At 40.0% G+C, this 10,109-nt stretch overlaps 1 non-coding gene across 1 annotated transcript; it reads right to left on the reverse strand.

Annotated features, from left to right (window-relative positions):
• Nucleotides 1–9,210: 9,210 nt before the first annotated feature.
• LOC128152241 (U2 spliceosomal RNA) lies at nucleotides 9,211–9,382 on the reverse strand. Its single transcript, XR_008238563.1, has one exon. It is a non-coding gene; the product is annotated as a U2 spliceosomal RNA (small nuclear RNA).
• Nucleotides 9,383–10,109: the final 727 nt, after the last annotated feature.

Below are 10,109 nucleotides of genomic sequence, written 5' to 3' on the forward strand. Positions count from 1 at the left end.
GTAACTGCTCTGTGAAGACAACTCCAAAAGCCAATCACAGGGTACTTATTAAAGAGGCCTTCTGATGTAGCCCCTTATAGCAAAAACCTGCTGGATGCCCCAAATTACTCAGTTACACCTCATTAAATTATATCAGTTGTTTGTTGCCAGCATATTGTCCATGCAGCCCAATGGCTTCGTAACCAAAGCTGCTGGAAACCTGTTTAATTGCTCAATTGTTGTATTTTTTTTTTTTAAACTTCTTGGGCAATGGGTGGAATACTGTAATTTGTTAGAAAAAGCAGAGAGGATATATTAAAACAGAAGAAAAGGAAAAAAAAACAACAGAAAAACACAAATCAGAAGATCAATGCTGTTACATTAAGGTTTTTACTAGGTTTCTTTCAGCTACGTTTGCTTTCATGTTCTTGACCAAAGAGCTCTCGGGTAAAGAAATGTTCATAAGTTGCTTCCTGAACAAGTCTCCTCAATTACTTTGCTGCCTCTGCAATTCAAACACTTACAGAATTCTTTCTAAGGGCAGCAGCAGCAGCAGCATTAGCAGAGCAACTGGGGTGGTCTTGTTACTTTAAACCTCTTTGAAAATTCACAGCCTGCAATCATCTCACATGCCAGTGTCCACTCTGGCTTGGAGGCAGAGGAAAAAAAGAAAAAACTTTGGAGAGGCCTGTTAAATAAACCCTGCTTTCACAACAGTAAAATCCCTAATAGTTTTGATTCACTGAAGCAGTGCTCCCAAACAACTCCTTTTGTTTTCAATCACTTTTATAACAGTCTCAAACTAAAATGCCAGACCAGAATACCTGTCTCTGTGTGTACACACATATAAATTACCTCAACAGACTGATTTTTTTAGGACTTCTTGTCAACATGGAGTAATTTTTTATTTTTTATGCTTCAAGAAAATTTGACTCCAAAAATAGATGTGAATCTATTTGCTCCTCCACACTTAACAGCACTCCTTTGTTAGCATTTCTATATTACTCTGAAGACATACATCACTGAATGAAAAACACAGACAATAAGGGCCTTGGAGTTGTGTTGCTGCAGATCCATTATCAGCCAGACACTCCTTCTGTATTTATTCCAGTTGAGAGGGGGAAAAATAATCTCTAGTTCCTCTTCACTGGAAACTCCAAAGATATTTTTTATATAAAAAAAGGAAGTTTAGGGCCAAAAGGAAAATTATTTAAAATGGATGGGCACTGAACACAATGCATTCCATTCAGCTTCTGTTCTCATGCTTACTGATCTCCAGCTGAAACATTAAACACTCAACCCACAAGATGCAGACCCCTCTTCAGGGATGGAAATAATTATCTGCCAAGCTTTAGGTTCCAAGGGCTTAGAAGTGGGACTGTACAAAGAACTAATTAAATTAGAAATGGCACCAGAGCATGGTCTCCTGAAAAGGTGAATTTGTGGGCTGCAGTGCATTGCCAGGAAAGAATATGCACTGCTTGTGCAAAAATAAAAGAGCACACTAGAAAGCGACAGATTTGTGTTCTAAGCCCTCAAAACCAGCAGTCTCAGAAACATTCTTACTGGAGACATAGAAGAAAAATGCTAGTATGAGAAAGCTTAATTTTATGGGGTCAGGTAATCCTGAAGGAATACAGAGTAAACCCCAGGAGACAGCCCTCCCCGAAAGGTTATACAAAGCAGCTGGACAAGAGGGCATCCAGAAAACCTTGCTTTGCTGGGTTACGGCTAGCTCTTCTGAATCTCTCTTTCCCACTCTCCAGGGTCCCATCTTGTAGATTAGCACTAATGAGACATTCAGATAGCTGGGAAAACATTGTTACAAAATTAAAAAGTACATTTTAAACGTAGGGAAAGGGAAAAAAAAGGAAAAATATAGATGTTCAATGGAATGCTTTTTATACCCTCTTTCAACATCAGATAGTACCCATAAAAAATTACGATGGAAAAGACCAGCAACAGCTTCCTTTATATCCTTATATGCATATATGTATGCAACGTATGTGCTTTACTGCAGCACCTATGTAATGAAGTATAAGTGAACAAATTTCATTCTATTTCACAAAATGGGCCAGATCCTTAGTTGAGACAGCACAGGATCATTTCCACAGGGTTCAGTATCAATTCTCTATCTCTGCCATGTTCTTCACATTCACTGCTTTTGTTAAGCTTGACAGGCAGGAGGAAAGAAGCTTCCAGTTCCCTTATCAGCACAATTAATCACCGTGCTGCTTAAGTCAATGAAAGCTAATTAAAAACGGGTCAGGAACTGTTGGCCATAAACTCACTAAAGATCAGTCAGCTATCCTTAGTAAATATCTAATAGGAGGAAGCAGGGAAGGAAATGGAAATTGGAAAGGGACTCAAGACTCCTGTGGACTTCCGTGATAAATTACAGAGATGCATTGCTTAACCAACTTTTCATAGAAAGTGTTCTGACATTTGTGTACAATTAGACTTTTAACTATAAGCCATGTCAAAATTTACAGCATTTAAGTAGAAAGCAATATTAAATTTGCTTGAAAATTCTGGGGGAAAAAACATTGCGGATCGTTAGACATCTATGCAGTGAACTCTATGTTCATGTGATATTTATGCAAGATTTCTAGTTAAAAATAAAGAAAGAATAAGAAAAAGAGCATGTTTGTGCTGGAGACAAAAGCATTTCAAGTATGAATGTACATGGAGCTAGAGGTTAGAAGAAAAGGAGTGTCAGCATCAATTTACTTTCCCGTTAGGTGAAGTCCCAAAGTCAAATTTAACTAGAAGTCGATGAATTTCGCTTCCATTGAAACAGTACGGGCCACAGCAGTTGTGTAAAATCACACACTGGGCACACAACCATAACAGACACAAATAGCAATTTGCTATCAGCTGGAGAGTAGCCATGACTTACAGCCCAAAACATGCAAAACAATTTTATCTTCAAGGTTTTACAGAAAGGCATAGTGTAGCAGGAAAAGCGACGAATACGAACAGGGAGCTAAAGTTACGCAGTCTTGTATATCCTTTTGCAGTGTGGCTCCATTTTTTTCTCTACAGCAAAGCTTTGCCACAGATCGAATGGGAACAAAGTATTGAAATAAATGGTGCTCATCACAGGAACTTGACTTGTTCTCCTTACTGTACCAAAAAAGCCCACCGTCTGAAGACTAACTGGTGTCTGTCATTTGTCTGTACACACCTGCTTTCTGACCAATTTACAGTGAATGACGTTTATATGGTTATTTACCTCATTATCAAAACAGACTTCCAGAATGTCAAGGGTCATCAGGTTTGCAGGAAGTAAGTAAAATTGTTGGACTGAACCAGACTGCCAGCCTCTCCACCCAGTCAAGGTCAAATAGCTGTGGGGTTGTGTGTGGCGCGGTGGTTGTCTTCTTTTCATCTGTGCTTTGGTGAAAATGTTTTCTTTTGCTGGGATAAATCCCACAAACAATGTATTCTGTCCCTATTACCTGATATGATGTTAAAAAAAATTAAGTAAATACAAGTATGTACAAAGGACGGGTGCAAGATCCTGGACATGTAACAAGGTTTCGACAAGGTACCACTAATAGTTCATGATGAGACAAAATTATAACTCTGACCTTTTAGCTGAAACAAAAGGCAAAAGAATCTTTAGGGCAGCGCAACCGCTGACTCCTCTGAAAATGAGAAGCACTGATTATTATCCCAGCCTGGGGGGAAAACTGCAATTCAAAAATTGCTTGTTCTTGTCACAGTAAATCTTGAACGCTTTTAATGAAAGTTTCTCTCCTTCATGAAGTATTTCTTGCTAAAAAAACCAGGACAGCACATTAATACAGGGCTTTAGATATCTTTAAAGTCAGGTTTAATTGGGGCAATTCCCTCCAGTGAATCGAAAGATGACATTCGTCTTCACTGCCTGGTTGGAATGCTAAACTGAAAGCAGGGCTGAAATGTCAAGGTAAAATAATGCTAGTAATTATTCCGAACGTTACATTCCCCTTGACCTTGGAATTTAAGAGGCTGAGATGAAGGCCTTTTGTCAAAAGTCAGGAATTCATCTGGAGACTTCATTGACATTTATGATTAATACAATCTGGAAATATTAGGGGAGGAGATACAAAATATGCTATTAGTTTCCAGCACAAGGGTAATTTCATCTTATATTGTTGTGGGATCTACAGATAAAGACTACAAAACAACACATCATCTGTAATCTTACTGCTAATGTTTTTAGGTAAGAACATGAACAAGCTTAATGCAATAACCATAATCTCTATAAAACAAAATTCATACCACTGCCACAAAAGAGAAGAAAATATTCTCCATTCCGTACAAGTAATGATTTCTCGTAAGACACAAAAAATAGGGCACAAAGCCCCCAATCCAATTGCTTCACTATTATGTCTGGTTATCACAGATGATTTTCCACTTCATTTGCAACTTAACACTAGAATAACTCTGTGGGGTGAAGATTTTATATATTAGTGTCCTGAAGCGACTCTTACAGCCTTTATTTGCACCTCACATGTGACAGAAAATGCCTCCCCCACTGATGGCAAATGCAAGGCAGGGAAAGCCTTAAGTCTTTTATGGTCAATGTCAGAGGAGACTCAGTACACTCAGCTTCGATAAACAGTGGAAGGGGACAGCGCTCCTTTGTACTCCTCTTTTGATCCCATCATACTCCAGGCAAATGAAATGCTGCAATTGTGGACAAAAGGAAGAATGAAGGCAAGTATTTGTTAACATCTTTGCTGGCGTCTGCAGAGTTAACCCTTGCCACGAGTTCAGTTTCCTAAGGTTTCAAGAAGCAGCTAATTTACTGACACCCCAGACTTGACAAGTTACTCTTTTAAAAATCGCTCATGAAATTCGGCCATTTTAAGTTTATATGCATAGGTACATTTGAAGATACAACCCTATTGAAGATGCTGGCAAAAAAAGGTCTCAGAAGAACATGCCCTAAAAATGACATGCAGTGGTGAAAGCATGTCTCATTCTCTGTCCTGATTCAATGGTAGACCTTAACTGTTGGGCTTGGAAATAAAATAAGAGAGGGAAAGTAAGGCAATACAGGTATTCATAGTGAGAATGTAATTTTCTTAAGTTAGTTTGGTACTAAAATGAAGCAGTGGAGATACTTCATTTTGGAGCCTGCCTACTGGGCATGTAAAAACCAACACATTTTCTCCAGCTATGTTTTTAATTTTGGTCCATACAAATCTTAAATAGGTATTTGCATAATGAACTCCTACAGCTCATAAAGCCCATTATAGACTATTGAATAAATGGCAGAACTTTTAAAGATGGTCCAAATAATGATTCCAGTCCCTAGATGGAGTGTTTATAGACTGTAGCTTATTAAATCCTCTATGTGAATATCCTAAGCCACATCTGAAAAATCCCATTAATAAATTTTATTAAAAGGAGTTTGTAATTATTCCAGCATATTGAGGACTTTTCCATCTGATGTATCCTCTCTGTGTTAGACATCTTTATGAACTTCTTTTGCAAAATGCTTTTCTCTCTCAAAATTTATTATTCACATCGTGAATTTTCTATTAAATGCAAACAAGATAAGACCACAGAAATGGTTAAGTGTGCTTCAATTTGTGAAAACTGAAATCATATTTTGCCTTATGAATTCAGTAAATATTGTACAGACGGTCCAAAAAGAATAGTAATATGTTGCCTAAATAAAGCAGGCCAGATTTTTTAAGATGAGGGAAAATATACAGAGTGTTACATGACAGTTCAATGTTAATATTCAGTTACTGTTACACATATGTACATGAAGCAGCTATCCGCATATGCCAATACAGCAGTAGACACTAAAGCAGCCATCTGTATATTCTATACCCTATTTACAGAAGAAATATAGTAATTGCCATTTATTGTCTACGAATATTTGCATGGTTTTCCACATTCTTTTCTAAAACAGTCCTGCGTAAATTCAGCATGTAACTGGATGAGTGTTTTAGTATATACAGGCCAGACTTTATAATTTAAAATTTGCATTGAAATATGAATGCTGTGAGGATTTCTCCAATGGAGGACTGACCTCTCCAAGGACAGGTACTTCTCCAGTCATGGAGCCACTCAAGGATTAGGCATAAGCTGTAGCGTTACCACGTACTCCCCTTTCCAGCACTGGCAGCCTGAGGGTTTGGAGTACAGAAGAGGCCAACTGCACCTTCACACTTCGTTCTCCAGGAAACTGAGGGAGATCACAGGAAGATGAAAGGATGAGATTAACTGGAGCTGCCCAGAATGTGCTGCAAAAGTCATTAAGCATAGAAGAGAAGTTGGCTGGCAACACACATGAACTCCTGAGTGAAACGGTCCACCTGGCCCAGTCTGTCGGACATGAAAGACTCGTGGAAGCCGCTGCCAGACTGTTTTCTAACCTCTCCCAGTTGGAAAATGGCCAAAGCGAGGCTTTACAAGAGATGGCTCTGCCCATAAGAGACTAAAAACCACAGACACATGCATTTTTTCCCTGTGACAGCTCCTGCAGCAGCAGGGACCACCGCTGGGAAGGGAGCACCGATCCCTTCTCCAGGCCAGGTAGCATTCTGAACACACTGGGGTGCCACGAGCAGCCAGCATACCACAGGTTGGAAACACTTGGAGGTTCAACCAAGAGTAAAAGGCAGACATGTGAGTCAATAACCAGTTGCCCGGATCGGAAACGCTCTCGGGAGCTGAGCGGGAAGCTGGGTGAGGAAGGAAGTGCAGGTTTAGTGACAAGTGCTCCGCCAAGGCTCCCGAGCCGGCCTTCCTCAATTACTGCCAGAAGCAGTGGCTAACAATCCCCCTGATCTCTAATTCAAATGTTTTGCAATACTCGCACACGGGCATCTTACAGGGAAACAGCTGCAATACACAGAGAACAGTATCGTGGCTACAGACTTCCGTAAAGCACCTGCAAGTATATTTTGACACAAACCGAACGTGGGCTTAATCAGTGTTTCTGTACAAAAAAATGTTAGCGAAGCGATGTGACTGACAGTTTGCAAGGATGGGAGAGGTAGATGGGAGTACGAGGTTAAGGTCCCCTTATTCGTGTGGGGCAAATACATTGGCTGGGACCCAGTTTTGGGGGGGTGAGGTTATGTAACAAAGAGGGTGAGGGACACCTCTTCATGAACATGCAATTAAGGAAGGAGTCCCTGGGCCAGTCACCCCACGTGGTATCCGTGGCCGCTGCCATCTGTGGATGCTATGGGTACCTCTGGCCACTGCTGGTTGCAGTCATTGAAGAAATTAAGATTGAGGACTCCAGGCTTGAATTTCCCAATTCAACAGCTCCCTAAGTAATTGCTTCACAGGGCTCAAAGCAGTGGCAGAGGGAGGGGGAACAAAAAGCATTGGTACAGCACTTCAGAGCACAGCAAAAGCTGGTCATCACCTCCACAGATGATGATGACTTCTCCACAGCAGTAATATTTTGCTGCATGTGAAGAAATAGTTCATGGATTTCGCTGAGTTCCTTTGGTTAGGGGACAATCTAGATAAAATGAGAACTACAACATTTGTTATAGTCATTCTATTGAGAATTTTTTAAGCACCAACTTTACTACTGAAGGTGTCATTCAGAAATTTCTTTCATTGATGAATCTTACTGAGTTTCTAAATAGCACACTGTTGTAAGAAACTAATGTACTTCTTTTGGAGGCTAAAAACACCTCATATCCTCAGCAAAAGAACACTAAGCAAGCCAGTGAGAAACCCTGGAAGTGGAGCTTGAATTTTCTGCTCACAGTCCTGTGCTCTAATAGATACAGGACACTTCTAAATCCAGGAACACAACCTTTGGGACGCATGGTTAAACATCTGCAAATTCGATACTGACACCAGTCTGAAGATTAGTTAGGAGACAATAGTGTTGAAAAGTACCTGTAGCTAGTTAGCCACATCTTGCTTAAACACTCTGGCTAAAACAGAAAATAGCATTTATACACAAAAAGTCAGGATTACAGAAACAGAAGTTTCTTCAGTGCAACCAGTGCCAGAGCATGCAGACAAGTAGAAAACCCCAAAATATCATTTAATAAAAAAAATCAATGCCAACAAAGGTATTAAACTCTAAAGAAACGTAGGCTGGGGTTTCTGAAAGATGCTGCATGCTTCTACGAGTTCCCTCAACCATATCTATCCTGGAGGCAAAAACCTGAAACCATTAAAAATATATGAAAACGAAAACAATGCCTGGAGGGCTTCCCAAACACCTATGCCCTCCATAGTGTCCTCATTGCATCTCCTCAACTGACAAAACCTGAATCTTCACCAGTTCTCCTGGGAACTTCCAAGCTCTTCTCCGCTTAGGCTCTGGCATGGGTTACAGTGCCCTAGATGTCAACAGGGCTTACCCATGTGGGTCTGACAGGGTTCAGTACTTCTGTTTCTTCCCTCTGTTCTTCAAGCAAGTACGACAGTATTGTCTGTCTGAATTGTAAGAACAGGACAAAACTTCAAAGAAAAAGAGTTTCAGAGCTATAAATGGTCTCTCTACACAATTCTCCTACCTATTCCCTATGAAAAGAGTTTAGGAGGTTCAAGCTCCTCAGACCTTTCAGTAAGGTTTTTACATGAGGAAATAGCTTCTTAGGAACTCCTTTGCCCTGATCTGAAAGACATTTTAAATTCTTTATAGTCCTTCTGCTTTCCAGTAAAAACAAAACAAGCTGTTTAACTTCATTGCAGCCTGACAGTTAATAGCTCCTGTATTGTCTCTTAATCACACTGAAATGTCTGTTGAAGGATGTATCATTGTTTTAACTTCCTGCTAGCTTTTTTCTTACACAGCCTGCCATTAAACTAAATTAACTGTATTCATATTGTAACCATAATTTACAACTTTTTAAAGAGACATGACACAGATCTTTAAAATCATAAGTGGCCCACAAAGAAGGTGAATGAAAGAAGGGTTATTCTATGTCTTTCAAAAAAAGAACTAGGGAGCATCAATAGAAAGGCATTTCACAGCTAAGAGAAAGGGATGCTTCTACACAGTGTGTCGGAGAGGGTTGCTGCACCCTCCTTGCCGCAGAACATTAGAATTTACCTGGCTCACAAAAATCTGGAAAATTCATGGAAAAGAGTTTACACAAAGACTCACTTTAGCTCAGAAAGTCCTTGGACCATGAGTCACAGGGGCCTGGGAAAATATTGTTGTGAAATATTGCTGCATACTTGCCTTGCTTATACACTTTTGTCTCTGCATTCGCTAGTGCTCACCCCTCCCATCACCCAGTCCTGTTCCCGGGGCACTGCATTGCTAGGTGAAGGCAGGGAGCAAGCTCCAAGTCGACCTCCCACTCCCCACACCCATTTAACAGCAAGTCCTCAAATTGAAGATATGTCTGGCATAAAATTGACAAGAATGGATTTTGGCTTGATTTTGGCTAAAAGGCCAAGAAGGGATGTGGAGACAAGACAGCAAGTTAGCCTGACCCAGCATGGCAGTTCCTATGGTCTCATTATGGAGCTAGTCCATGCCCTGTCCGTGTTTCTGTGGAGAAAAGCAAGGACTTCAAAATAAAAAGAAGGCACTGTTCTGTACTAACACCATTACCAGTGTGAGATATGAATGAGTGGAAGAAATATGTCCCTTCATTTTTTTCCCCAAATTTTGAAGTGTATAAGATTGTATTTTATTTTTTGATAATTCCTTTCTTAACTTGCTAAATTTTGTTTCCATCCTAACCACTCATCCATTTTGCTTCTTTTCCTTAGCTCTACAACATCGCAACACACCCTCCCATTCCCTCAATGAAGCTCTCTTGATTGTTATAAACACAGCTCTTCTAGAGCTCCTTCAATCTTAAGACTCTCCTCAGATGAAAATATGAACGTATTTGGCCTTTTGACATCCCCATGAGATTTGAATTGTATCAATCTGATTTTATAACTAAGAAGCTTTCACCAGAGAAAAAAATTAGTGCCTCATCCAAAGTCTGTGATATTTGTGGAGAAAAAGATAAGCAGGTACCAAACTGCTTGTCCTGTGCTCTATCCGTAACATACTGCTGCATCCTTCAGACTGGAACCCACAGAAAAATCCTTCTGTTCTTTTTAGTCTGAAGGCAGTTTCCTTCATTCCCTTTCTTTATGGAATGATGGTAAATCCAGCAATTCTAGGTTCCTGAACA

This window comes from Harpia harpyja, chromosome 1 (genome assembly GCF_026419915.1).
Source record: "Harpia harpyja isolate bHarHar1 chromosome 1, bHarHar1 primary haplotype, whole genome shotgun sequence".
Lineage (NCBI taxonomy): Eukaryota > Metazoa > Chordata > Aves > Accipitriformes > Accipitridae > Harpia > Harpia harpyja.